The sequence below is a fragment of the Natator depressus genome, chromosome 7, assembly GCF_965152275.1.
Source record: "Natator depressus isolate rNatDep1 chromosome 7, rNatDep2.hap1, whole genome shotgun sequence".
Taxonomy (NCBI): Eukaryota; Metazoa; Chordata; order Testudines; family Cheloniidae; genus Natator; species Natator depressus.
Window position 1 is genome coordinate 76306318 of NC_134240.1, and position 14674 is coordinate 76320991.

The 14674-nt window shown below is 44.6% G+C and overlaps 1 protein-coding gene across 3 annotated transcripts in view; it reads right to left on the bottom strand.

Moving 5' to 3' along the window:
- RHOBTB1 (Rho related BTB domain containing 1) overlaps window positions 1-14674 on the bottom strand; it is an 83143-nt gene that overhangs the window by 44359 nt on the left and 24110 nt on the right. The window contains exon 3 of one of the 3 annotated variants that reach the window (XM_074958842.1): window positions 6757-6814. The exons of 1 other annotated variant lie outside the window; for it this stretch is intronic. The gene's annotated coding sequence lies outside the window, so the exon portion shown is untranslated. Of the gene's footprint in view, window positions 1-6756; window positions 6815-13909; window positions 14138-14674 lie in introns of those variants that run through there. One more of the 3 variants, XM_074958844.1, reaches the window with a different exon arrangement.

Genomic DNA, 14674 nt, shown 5'->3' on the forward strand with positions numbered 1-14674 from the left:
TCACAAGAAGTATTAAATTACTTCATATTTTATTCATGCATGGATGAGGCGTCACAGATGAAATGTAGAAATGTTTAAAGTGCTGGAAAGGAAACTGAAGAAGAACAGCTAGCCAGTGTGTCTTGTTGGTTAAAACTACAAACAGGGGTCTGTGCTAAAACAATGTTTCTCATACTGAAATTTTTATCTCAAATGCTGTTATTTGGATCACTTTTACTATAACATAATTTATTAAAAATGTAAATGACTGGTTTGGTGAGAATAAGCTAGAGCCTGTCACAAAATAGATGTTAAGTAAAAAAAGAGCCTATGATGTTAAAAAAAACCAAAACAAAAATAATTACAAGGTAGGTTTAAAATGAATAGGCAAGTCTAGATAAAAAATAATAAACCTACAAAGCACAAGAGAAATCTGAGAATCCTAAAAAGGAATATATGGGAAGAATGTCAATTAAATAAAAAAGTTCTTTTTATTTTTTGATATTTTTACTAACTTAATTAAAGCAAAGGTATCAGAGATTGGTCCCAGAAAACCTGAATTCTATGTAGTAGATCAACAGTAGCCTAGTGAAGACATTTTTAACTTGACTCAATACTGTACAAAACTGAGATTAAAATAAAATCAAGAAAAATTTTGCAGCTCTTTCAAATTCACTCCAGACTTCACTCAAGATGTATGAAGAAATGCAGACCATCTATAATGGCTATTTTCTAGATTTTAAAAAGGAATTTTTAAAAGGTTCCTAATTATTGGAAAGTTTTCAACAACCAGAAGTCTGAACAAACACTTAGAAACCTCCAATAAAAAAATAGGCTCCAGTGTTCAATTATACCATCCACAGTTACCAAAAGGTGTGGATTCACTACTTATAAATGCAACGCAAAGAACTTAAGGCACAGCTTTGACTAAAGCCAGGAGTATGTACAAGACATGAGATTTTGAAATTGTATAGTCACAGCTACAGTCTGTTTCAGCTAAGGTTTTCACCAGTTTAAACTTCAGATACAATTGTTACAGTGTAATAAATTAAATTATGTAACTATTGATATTCCTGTCAAGGTTCCTTCCCCACTCTGAACTCTAGGGTACAGATGTTGGGATCTGCATGAAAGACCCCCTAAGCTTATCCTTACCAGCGTAGGTTAAAACTTTCCCAAGGTACAAATTTTGCCTTGTCCTTGAACCGTATGCTGCCAGCACCAAGCATTTTAACCAAAGAACAGGGAAAGAGCCCACTTAGAGATGTCTTCCCCCAAAATATCCCCCCAAACCCTACACCCCCTTTCCTGGGGAAGGCTTGATAAGAACCCTCACCAATTTGTACAGGTGAACACAGACCCAAACCCTTGGATCTTAAGAACAATGAAAAATCAGTCAGGTTCTTAAAAGGAGAATTTTAATTAAAGAAAAGATAAAAGAATCACCTCTGTAAAATCAGGATGGTAAATACCTTACAGGGTAATCAGATTCAAAACACAGAGATTCCTCTAGGCAAAATCTTAAATTACAAAAAGACACAAAAACAGAAATATACATTCCATCCAGCACAGCTTATTTTACCAGCCATTAAACAAAAGGAAATCTAACGCATTTCTAGCTAGATTACTTACTAACTTAACAGAAATTCTGAGGCTGCCTTCCTGATCTCTTCCTGGCAAAAGCATCACACAGACAGAAAAGCCCTTTGTTCCCGCCCCCCCCCCCCGCCCCAGGTTTGAAAGTATCTTGCCCTCTCATTGCTCATTTGGGTCAGGTGCCAGCGAGGTTACCATAGCTTCTTAACCCTTTACAGGTGAACGGGTTTTGCCTCTGGCCAGGAGGGATTTTATAGCACTGTATACAGAAAGGTGGTTACCCTTCTCTTTATATTTATGAAAATGCCAAACAAAAAACAAAACAGGAAAGTGTCTAGATTTGAGTGTAGAAAGGTTGGTAATATCTGGGAATATAAACTGGAGTTAGGATAACTAGTTATGACTGACTTAGAACAACGCTTCCTTAGCTCTCGTCACCTAACACCCCTACTCTACTTGCGCTACATTGATGACATCATCATCATCTGGACCCATGGAAAAGAAGCCCTTGAAGAATTCCACCATCATTTCAACAATTTCCATCCCACCATCAACCTCAGCCTGGACCAATCCACACAAGCGGTCCATTTCCTGGACACTACTGTGCTAATAAATGATTGTCACAAACACCACCCTATACTGGAAACCTACTGACCACTATACTTACCTACATGCCTCCAGCTTCCATCCAGGACACACCACACAATCCACTGTCTACAGCCAAGCTCTAAGATACAACCGCATTTGCTCCAATCCCTCAGACAGAGACAAACACCTACAAGATCTCTATCAAGCATTCTTAAAACTACAATATCCACCGCTGAAGTGAAAAAACAGAGACAGAGCCAGAAGGGTACCCAGAAGTCACCTACTACAGGACAGGCCCAACAAAGAAAATAACAGAACGCCACTAGCTGTCACCTTCAGCCCCCAACTAAAACCTCTCCAGCGCAACATCAAGGATCTACAACCTATCCTGAAGGATGATCCCTCACTCTCACAGATCTTGGCAGACAGACCAGTCCTCACTTACAGACAGCCACCCAACCAACCTGAAGCAAATACTCACCAGCAACCACACAACAAAAACACTAACCCAGGAACCTATCCTTGCAACAAAGCCTGATGCCAACTCTGTCCACATATTTATTCAAGAGACACCATCATAGGATCTAATCACATTAGCCACGCCATCAGGGTCTTGTTCACCTCACATCTACCAATGTGATATATGCCATCATGTGCCAGCAATGCCCCTCTGCCATGTACATTGGCCAAACCGGACAGTCTCTACCCAAAAGAATAAATGGACACAAATCTGACATCAGGAATCATAACATTCAAAAACCGGTAGGAGAACACTTCTACCTCTCTGGCCATTCAGTAACAGACTTAAAGGTGGCAATTTTGCAACAGAAAAGCTTCAAAAACAGACTCCAATGAGAAACTGCTGAGCTTGAATTAATATGCAAACTAGATACCACTACCCTGGGTTTGAATAGAGACTGGGAATGGCTGGGTCATTACACTTATTGAATCTATTTCCTTAAGTTAAGTATCCTCACACATTCTTGTCAACTGTCTAAATGGGCCATCTTGATTATCACTACAAAAGTTTTTTTCTCCTGCTGATAATAGCTCATCTTAACTAATTAGCCTCTCAGAGTTTTTATGGTAACTTCCAACTTATGTGTGTGTGTGTGTATATGTATATATATATATATATATATATATAACTATATGTTCCATTCTATGCATCCGATGAAGTGGGCTGTAGCCCACGAAAGCTTATGCTCTAATAAATTTGTTAGTCTCTAAGGTGCCACAAGTACTCCTGTTCTTTTTAATTAGGGATAGATGAGAAAGCAAATGACATGGCAGAAAGTGGCATGCAAAAAAATTCCAGGACCAACAAATAAACTATGCTTCAATGCTATCTAGAAAGAAAATAGGGTTGAACAAAACAAAAACCCCAAAAGTTGTTGAAATGTGCCCAGTGGCAATGATAAAGGACAGAGATCACTTGACAGAAAAACTAGCATGAAGTGTAACTGTGATCAAACAAGTAGCATTTAAAAATTTATCAGAAGTAAGATACAGTGTCAGACTGGATAAAGATAGCTCTTTGCAAAGGACGCAATTTAAAATTCATCTGGCTAGTACATTTCTGAGGACAATGTAGCAGACTGATATCAATGATGAAAATATTGGGAAGGATCTTAGACACCACTTCGGATGTTTATATTTTCAAATCACCATCTGGGATTACTGGAAAACTAAGAGGAAACAGAGAGGAGAGAGCGCCAAGTTCCTAGATAAATTTATTTGACTTGTAGGAATGAAGTATGGTATGTAAAGCAGGTAGTGTCCAATAAAGCGTAAGGTTATAACTCCAGTTCATGGGCTGCACTAATGCTTATGGCTACCTGTTTCTTTCTCCTCTTCTATCTCTATTTGCTGATGGGATCTTTCTTACTTTTTCTCATTGTTGAATGAGTATCCTTTATTAACATGGAAACCAGAGCTGTTGCTACAACACGCAGATTCTTCCAACCAACTGGCCTTAATAAATAATAAATAATAATAATACAAGTTTACATTTCTAAAGCACTTTTATCCAAAAGCCTGTTAAAGAAACATTATCTTAAAATCTAGTCAAGAAAAGAGAAAACTTAAGCAGTTCCAGTTCCTACCCATGAACCCGTCTGCCAACAGCTGTGATTTTACAAGTGAAATTTCTTCTTTTAAAAAGTTATTCTCTCTCTCCTGTCACTGGATAAAAGACCCACACAAACAACAGAGGAGATGTACTATGGCCATGATCCTGCAAGAAGATCCTGGCAGGTGTGCTCCTATCCCCATGTGATGCACTACATGGGCACAGGAATTTGCCTCCATAGATCTCACTGCAGGATCAGGGGTTGATTGGCTAACTTCATGGGAAGAAATGCACGTTGTACACAATCTATAGAGCTAGTTATTTTTTTCCATTTGAAAACTTTTTCCTAAAAAACAAGAATGGCCTTTATTTAAAGTGAATATTTTTGTGGAAAATTTTCATTTCTTTCCAAATTTTCTCTTTTTAAAAAAATACATATTTTCAGTTTTCAGAAACCAAAAGCAACCATTCTTTTCATTTCTTCTGAAACTTTTAACAGAAAATATTTACCATTTTCCAACCAGAAATAATAACTAGTTTCCCTATCAAGTACACAAAATAGATGAACGAAAGAAAGGGGGGGGAAAAAATCTCTAAGCAATTTAATTTATAGTCATCTTAAACCATACATGAATCACAGGACAAAAAAATCAGATTGCAGTGTTTTTAACACTGATAGCATATCTTTAACTATGGGGAGGAAGTGTGGCCTAGTGGATAGGCGCTGGACAGGGACTCAGGAGACCTGGCGCTGTGTCTGCTTTGCTGAATGACCTCGCAAAGCCACTTCCCCCTCTGTTCCTCAGTTTTCCCCATCTGTAAAATGGATGTAATGATACTGATCTCCTTTGTAAAATATTTTGAGATCCGTGACCAGTTTATGATGATTATAAAGCATAAGTTAACCAATAAAGAACATACCCCAATTTTTCTTACAGCAGTAGCCAAATATGAACCCCCCCACACCAGCATAGAATACTCACCAACAGTCTAGAGTAGGGGTTCTCAACCTTTTCCTTTCTGAGCCCCTCCTCCCCCAACATACTATAAAAACTCCATGGCCCATCTGTGCCACAACTGTTTTTCTGCATGTAAAAGCCAGGACCGACATTAGGGGGTAGCAAGAAGGGCAATTGCCCGTGGCCCCACGTTACTGGGGGGACCCTACAAAGCTAAGTTGCTCAGGCTTTAGCTTGAGCTTTCTGCCCTGGGCCCCAGCAAGTCTAACGCTGGCCCTGTTTGAAATCTGCTTGTGACCCCCGAATTGAGAACCTTGGTCTCAAGCATCAACTCAGTGATTTATGTCGGATCCTGGCAACACTTACTAGTAGGGTTCGTACTTATTACTGCGAGGAGTCCAGTTGACTTCACCAGGCTGTCTCATGGCATAGTAATTACTAGGCTTAGTACTACGGACTTGCAGGATCGAGTCCTCGAGCTGAAGATTGCGAGTGAGGATTTGAAAGCCTCAGATGCTCATCAAAGAAGGCCCTGCCTTCCTCTCTCTCAAAGGTGAACTGTCAATAGTTCCAACCCTGTCTGACTCAACTTACAATTTTGGACATGGGGGACAGGGATACGCTTGAGTAAACAGATCCTCCATTACTGAGACTAGTGCTGGCATTTTCAAAGAAATCTAATGGAGAGCAACACCGGAATGTATGCAATTCAGTGGGAGATGGGTGCTTCACTCCCTCAGATGCCTTTGAAAATCCCAGCATAAGAAACAAACAAACAAAAAAACACCATAAAACCTATTGATGAGACGTTGAAAAGCACTCACTGAGAAACAGATACCTGGAAATACGTGAAGTGGCTTTATTTGTGGTTTCTCCCCCAGCAAGGCTGTACTATCTATTTTAAGGGTGTACTTTTCTTACTATGAGTCCTTTACAGAAGCAATATATAACCTGGTACCACAAAGGGTGATTAGGAAGTGCAGCAGAGTGTATATATTAGGGTGACCAGACAGCAAATGTGAAAAATCGGGACAAAGGGTGGGGGGGTAATAAGAGCCTATATAAGAAAAAGACCCAAAAATCGGGACTGTCCCTATAAAATCGGGACATCTGGTTACCCTAATATATGCATACCAAAGTGCAAACACAGAAGCTGGAGATTTAGAATTGATGCAAAAGCGCTAAATTCTACAGGAACTGAAATCATTGCATTAGATTGAAAACTGTTAGGGTATCAAAAGGCTGGCAAAAGCCTAAGCAGATATGCAATAGAGCCAGGGAAGCAAAGGAGTTGTTTTCACTTTGAAATATAAAACAAACCCTTTTTTGTTTTAGAAACTAAATGGATTTATAAGCATATGTGAAAGGAGAAAAAGAACTTATAGATATGGTACATCTGTTTAAAAGGCAGAAATCACAGGCATCTTCGATTCAAGGGGAGGAGCGGGAAGGAAGGGGCCATAAAACCAATTGCAGTCTGAGAAACCTGATACAATTCAGTTAATGATTTCAGAACTATGCCAAATACATTGGTGAAAGAAACCACAGCAGGGTATCAAGTACCTGACAGATGGCAGCAGCTGGTGAAAGACTGTCACAAAACCTTTTCATGAGGTGTAACCTAGAAGAGGAAAATTATCAAATGGCAGAGGGCAAAAGGGGAAGTAATAACAAATTTACTTCGTTAGCATCAATGAATCAGCCAGTACCAAAGACAGGCAACAAGGGATAGGTGTAATGAGGGTTAAATCACATGACAAGATAAGGCAAACAGTAATTTTGGGGCAGATCCACAGTTGGTATAAATTGGAATAGCTCCACTGGCTTCAGTGGAGTTATACCAATTTACACCCAAAGTAGGATCTGATTCATTTTGTACTGAGAAAAGGAGTACTGGTGGCACCTTAGAGACTAACACATTTATTAGAGCATAAGCTTTCGTGAGCTACAGCTCACTTCATCGGATGCAAGTCAGCTGTAGCTCACAAAAGCTTATGCTCTAATAAATGTGTTAGTCTCTAAGGTGCCACAAGTACTCCTTTTCTTTTTATGGATACAGACTAACACGGCTGCTACTCTGAAACCTGTCATTTTGTACTGAAGAAGAGACCAGTTAGAAGATATTAAATTAGGCTGTTGGGAAGATATGCTAGATTAATAATGGAATGTTTTATCTTATATCAACCCCATCTAATTGGCCCCTGTTAATACAACAGAGGATAGCAGTAGACAAAGCATGGAGTTTCTGAAGATCCTCAGCAGATTTTGAGCAAAATTCTGTTCTCAAATGCTAATTCACCCTTGTTGCTGAGCTCTAAGTGACATTTCTCATATTTTTCCTTTTGTTTTATAAGTAATGTTTTGGAAAAACCTTAGTTACTGTTTTATTCACTCCTGTTTTTAAGTGTATAAGAGAAATATAAATAATGAGCAATGCACCTAAATGATGGCAGGAATAACCCAATAGACCTGCGTAGTCATTGGAATATTTAGCACTTGGAAGGGTTTGTGATGGCTGACTTTAGGTCAATCATGTTACCAGGCTCAGGGCTACGTTGTGCACTTACACCCTGTGCAAACCCAGCAACGAAAGTCAGTGGACAATTTTGCTTGTAACGTCTAGTACAGTAACTCCTCGCTTAACATTGTAGTTATGTCCCTGAAAAATGTGACTTTAAGCAAAATGATGTTAAGCAAATCCAACTTCCCCATAAGAATTAATGTAAACTGGGTGGGGGAGGGGGGAAAGGTTCCAAGGAAATTTTTTTCACCAGATACACACACACAGAGTATAAAGTTTTAAACAAACAAACAATTTAATATTGTAAACAGCAATGATGATTGTGAAGCTTGGTTGAGGTGGTGAAGTCAGATGGTGGGATATTTCTTAGGGGATGTCTTATTGCTAAATGATGAACTAGCAATTGGCTGAGCCCTCAAGGGTTAACTCGTTGTTAATGTAGCCTCACACTCTACAAGGCAGCACGAATGGAGGGAGGGGAGACAGCATGGCAGGTGCCCCATCCACCACCCCCTGCTCCCCGCCCCGACTGCCCCCTGCCATCCCACCCAACCCCCCCCCCCCCTTCCTGACTGCCCACCCAGAACCCCTACTCCATCCAACCACCCCTTCTCCCTGTCCCCTGATCACCCCTGGAACCCCTGCCCGACTGTCCCCCGCCACCCCATCCAACCCCCCCTCTCCTTCCTGACTGACCCCCAGGACCCCAGCCCCCATTCAACCCCCCTGTTCCCCGCCCTCTGACCGCCCCCACCCCTATCCACACCCCTGCCCCCTGACCACCCCCTCGAACTCTCCTGCCTTCTATCCAACCCCCCCCTGCTCCCTGCCCGCTTACCACGCTGCTTGGAGCGCCCGTGGCTGGCGGCGCTATAGCTGCACTGCCGCACAGCACAGAGCACTGGGTCAGGCCGTGGCTCTGCAGCTGCGCCGCGCCAGGAGCTCGCAGCCCCCCAGCCCAGAGCATTGTGCCGGCGGCGCAGTGAGCTGAGGCTGCGCAGGATGGGGAAACAGTGAGGGAGGGACTGGGGGCTAGCCTCCCAGGCCAGGAGTTCAGGGGCCGAGCAGGAGGGTCCCATGGGCCAGATGTGGCCCGTGGGCCATAGTTTGCCCACCTCTGTACTATTGTGGTGGATCTCAACCTTTCCAGACTACTGTACCCCTTTCAGGAGTCTGATTTGACTTGCTTAATCCCAAGTTTCATCTCACTTAAAAACTACTTGCTTACAAAATCAGACAAATATACAAAAGTGCCACAGCACACTATTACTGAAAAATTTATTTTCTAATTTTTACCATACAATTCAAAAATAAATCAATTAAAATATAGTACTTAAAGCAGTATAAACAAGTCATTGTCTGTATGCAATTTTAGTTTGAAATGACTCTGCTAGTGATTTTTATGTAGCCTGTTGTAAAACTTGGCAAATATCTAGATGAGTTGATCTACCCCCTGGAAGACTTCTGTGTACCCCCAGGGTATGTAGTGTACCCATGGTTGAGAACCATTGTACTATAGCGAAGCTTGGGGTATTAACATGGCAGGAGTTTTACAAAACTAACTGAGGTGGGGCTAATTTCTCTTGAGATATCTATTTCTTTTTATATTAGTACTTTACTGTATCTCTATAGGACCCTGTGACAATTTGGGGAATCTACCTCTGTACAATTTATGAATTCCAGTTTGAGATCATGCATATATATTTCCTTAACTACAAACTCAATTTTGAATGAGGAGCTTATCTGCTTGTCTTTTTACCTCCATGTTTGACTGAAACTACAAGGGATAGTAAAAAACAATGAGGAGTCCTTGTGGCACCTTAGAGACTAAACACATTTATTTGGGCATAAGCTTTTGTGGGCTAAAACCCACTTCATAAGATGCATGGAGTGAAAACTACAGTAAGCAGTATATACAGTAACTCCTCACTTAACGTTGTAGTTATGTTCCTGAAAAATGTGACTTTAAGCGAAACAAACAATGTTAAGCAAATCCAATTTCCCCATAAGAATTAAAGTACGTACAGGGGGGTCAGGTTCCAGGCAAATTTTTTTCCACCAGACAAAAAACTATATATATCTCAAACACACACAGTCTAAGTTTTAAACAAACAATTTAATACTGTACACAGCAATGATGATTGTAAAGCTTGGTTGAGGTGGTGAAGTTAGAGGGTGGGATATTTCCCAGGGGATGCCTTACTGCTAAATGATGAACTAGCATTCGTCTGAGCCCTCAAAGGTTAACACATTGTTGTTAATGTAGCCTCACACTCTACAAGGCAGCACAAATGGAGGGAGTGGAGACAGCATGGCAGACAGAGATAAACACCCTGTGTGTGGGAGAGAGAGAGAGAGAGAGCGCGCGCGCACGAGAGAGGTACATTGCGCCTTTAAAAAAAAAATCAGGAAGTTGAGACAGCAGCTGCGGCCAGCAGTATCTCTCCATCCTGAGCCCTGTCCTTTCCCCACCCTACTCTATGAAGGGGTAAGCGGAGGGCAGGAATGGGGGGGGGGACACCCTGACATTAGCCCCCTTCTTCCCCCCTCCCTGCACAGCAAGCAGGAGGCTCCCGGGAGCAGCTCCAAGACAGAGGGCAGGAGCAGCACATGGCAGAGGGGAGAGAGGCAGTTGAACTGTCAGCAACTGGTAGCCTGCTGGGCGCCTGCTGCACAGGGAACTTAGGGGAGCGGGGAGCTGCTGGTCCACCCCGGTTCCAAGCCCCCACCAGCTCGCTGCAACGGGCTGCTCTTCCTGCAAGCAGTGGACAAAGCAGGTGGCTGCCAAACAACGTTATAAGGGAGCATTGCAGAACTTTAAATGAGCATGTTTCCTAATTGATCAGCAACTTAAAGAAACAAAGTCAACCGGGATGACTTTAAGTGAGGAGTTACTGTATATACAGCACATGAAAAGATGGGACCTACCAACTGGGGGGGTCAGTGCTAACGAGGCTAATTCATTTGAGGTGGAAGTGGCCTATTCTCAACAGCTGACAAGAAGGTGCAAGTATCAGCAGAGGGAAAATTACTTTTTGTAGTGACCCATCCACTCCCAGTCTTTATTAAGGCCTAATTTGATGGTGTCCAGTTTGCAAATTAATTCCAGTTCTGGAGTTTCTCATTGAAGTCTGTTTTTGAAGTTTTTTTGTTGAAGAGCTGCCACTTTTAAGTCTGTTATTGAGTGTCCAGGGAGACTGAAGTGCTCTCCTACTGGTTTTTGAATGTTACAGTTATTGATGTCTGATTTGTGTCCATTTATTCTTTTGCATAGAGACTGTCCAGTTTAGCCAATGTACATGGCAGAGGGGCATTGCTGGCACATCATGGCACATATCACATTGGTAGATATGCAGGTGAATGAGCCCCTGATGGTGTGGCTGATGTGGTTAGGTCCTATGATGGTGTCCCTTGAATAAATATGTGGACAAAGTTGGCAATGGGGTTTGTTGTAGGGATTGGTTCCTGGGTTAGTGTTTTTGTTGTGTGGTGTGTAGTTGCTAGTGAGTATTTGCTTCAGGTTGGGGGGCTGTCTGTAAGCGAGGACTGGCCTGTCTCCCAAGGTCTGTGAGAGTGAGGGATCGTTCTTCAGGATAGGTTGTAGATCCTTGATGATGCGCCAGAGAGGTTTTAGTTGGGGGCTCTACGTGACGGCTAGTGGCGTTCTGTTACTTTCTTTGTTGGGCCTGTCCTGTAGTAGGTACCCTTCTGGCTCTGTCCATCTGTTTCTTCATTTCACCAGGCACGTATTGTAGTTTTTAAAAACGCTTGATAGAGATCTTGTAGGTGTTTGTCTCTGTCTGAAGGACTGGAGGAAATGTGGTTGTATCTTAGAGCTTGGTTGTAGACAATGGATCATGTGGTGTGGTCTGGATGAAAGCTGGAGGCATGTAGGTAAGTATAGTGGTCAGTAGGTTTCCGGTATAGGGTGGTATTTATGTGACCATCGCTTATTTGCATTGTAGTGTCCAGAAAGTGGATCTCTTATGTGGACTGGTCCAGGCTGAGGTTGATGGTGGGGTGGAAATTGTTGAAATCCTGGTGGAATTCCTCAAGGACCAACTTCCCATGGGTCCAGATGTTGAAGATTTGATCAATGTAGCACAAGTAGAGTAGGGGGGCTAGGGGATGAAAGCTGAGGAAGCATTGTTCTACGTCAGCCATAAAAATGTTGGCATACCACAAGGACTCCTCCTTGTTTTTGCTGATACAGACTAACACGGCTACCACTCTGAAACCTACAAGGGATAGTGACACTGTGCTAACAATGGAGGGCTGTTAAACCTTGATGGTCCTCTATTCACACAGAAGCACCCTTGGACAAAGAATTGGCTACCACTCAGAAGAAACAGTTAGCCAGGTGAGCTGGTACCTAAGCAACAGATCACTTCTGGAAGACTCTGATCACCCAAGGAGGTGATTACGTGACAAAGTGGAGCAGAGGCCCTTGCCTCACTCCACACAAAATGGCTGGAGGAGAAACGATGTCCACCTGATAACCTCTAATTCTGTGGTTAGAGCTCTTACACCGGATGTGGGAAACCCAGGTTCAATTCCCCCCTCTCTGCCAGATGTGGAGAAGGGATATGAACAGGGGTCTCCCACCTATCAGGAGAGTGATCTAACCACTGAGCCACGGGATATTCTGATGTGGTGCTCCCTCAATCTCTCCAGCTGAAACTGTTGCACTCCGTATAAAGAAAGAGTGACTGGAGCAGGGGGACTAGATCCTGGGTCTCCCCCTCTCTGGTATGTGCACTGGACTATAAAATCATTTCCATTCTGGGATCCAAACACAGTACCCTGAGGCAGCAAAAGGAACTTTACCAGAGCTAGTAGAGGGCCCCAAGTTGATTTCCCCCCCCAAAATATTTACTAATCATGGGGAACTCCGATATATGAATTCACTCAGTTCACCAAATAAGCATTTTAAAAAAAGTTAATAGGCCCATTTCTGCATCCCTAGCATGAGTGCAATTCCTGATGAGGTTACTGGCAATTTGCACGTACAATGACTGCAGAAGCAGGCATACAGGAAGTGCAGAAAATATAAAGCAGAAACTAACCAATTCTCTTTCCATGGGTAATACTGTATGTCCACCAGCATCCCTACCCCCCGCAATGTAACTCACATTTAATAGGCTCTGTTCTACTAATCTTTATACTGAAAATAGTCCATGCTCGTTTTCCAGACCTCACACTATTTGGCAGGATTCTCCCCAAAAGCCTTTTTCCTAGAAAGAGTTCTGAACCTGATAAATATCTGAGAGCTTGCTGAACAAAGTAATTTCCACCTCAGGCTGAATGGTTGGCTTTGATTCAGCTGAATGTCCAGGAATTGTACACAAGCTGACGATGAAGAGAGCCATTGAGAAGACTTTGGCGTCACTTTGTAGTTCTCTCTGTAACCATATGTAGAACTTCAAGGATATTGCTGTTTAATAAGTAGTTGTGTACGGCCAGCTCCAAAGACACAGCTGGTGTTTTGACCAGCGAAAGTCAAGTCTGAACTCTCAGCGTGTCTACCCTGCACCAGTTCAATAACTGGACACTTCTTTAGTCTGGATGTTTGCTGCCAGGCTAGGTAGACAAACTGCCATAATGTTAACCTAATAATCAGTTTATAGCGGTACCTCTCCCCAGACCAGGCTCTGCCAGATCAGACACCAAATAATCTGTGCCGTGCAAGCCCCTCATGGCAGCCTCCAGCTGTTGTCACAGCAACCCACAACAGACTCCACAGACACAGCAGGACAAAACCACCCTTCAGCCCCTAGGCTGCTTAGCAAGCTACAGTTCATGTGCCAAGTGCAAGCAGGTGTTGCCCGCACTGCACCCCTCTGCCTATGCTTGGCACGTTCACTGGCGCGCTGGCCCTGGCGGGAAAGCGAGCCCCGCCGAGCCCTTCCTGCTCAACAGCAGGACCCTCTGCTATGGGGCAGCGCCTCCACTTCAAGCTGCCCGGAGGCCGTGCACCTGCGGGGGGCTCCCTCCCGGCGCCGGCCTGCCCCCGCCCCAGCCGGCTGCCGTGGGCAGGCTCAGGGAGCGACGAAGAGCGAGCCAGCCCTGCAGCCGAGGCTCCGTTACGCCGAGCCAGCCAGGGCTGTGCCCGCGCACGCTGGGGGGGGGCGGCCGGGGAGGCTCCGCGTGCCGAGAAGTTTAGGGCAACCGCGCACGGGGCGACTCGGCACCTACCCGGGAGGGGCCGCGCTGCCTCGCCGCCCTCAGGCTGGGCAGGGGGGACGGACGGACCCAGCGGCGGCTGTTCCTCAGGCGGGGCGCGCAGGGCGGGGGGCCACCGCGGCGTTGCAAGGAGGCAGCATGGCGCTGTCGCGCCCCTTTGTACCGCTGCTGCTGTCCGGCCAGGGCGCGCGCCGCTTCCCGCCCCGCTCCTCCCTCCCCAGCCCGCCCCACGAGGAGGCTGAGGCAGGAGCGAAGCTCCTCGCTCCGCGGCGGGAGCCGCTGCCACTCTCCTCCTGGTGACGTCTGTCCCCTCCGTGCTATTTATAGCGGAGCATTGGATTTCATTCATGAAAACAGGGCCGGGTGTCTGTGTGTAAGGGAGGAGGGAGGCTGGAGGCGCTCCAGAGACCAGTGCCTGCAGCCAGGGCCACCACCGGGCACAGCAGCCCCTCAACTCCCGGGCGCCTGCACCCACACCACCGAGCAGCAGCCGGCACCCCGCCCCCGGAGGGCGCCGTGCAAAGAACGGGGGCACCCCAGGCTCGCCTGGGTGCTGCAAGCATGGATCGTTGTACAGCCGCATCTCGCAACCAGCGCACGCACAACTGCACAGCCAGCTCCAGCTTAGTGAGCCCGCAACACCGCTGATTGTGCGGGCTCTAGTCTGTGTAACACCGCCCCTGTGAGCGCTGCACGCGCCCCTCCTTCTTAAATACAAGGAGGTGATCTTGTTTATAGTTTTATGCCCCGGTTCCTTACTAACCAGGGGAGGTCGCG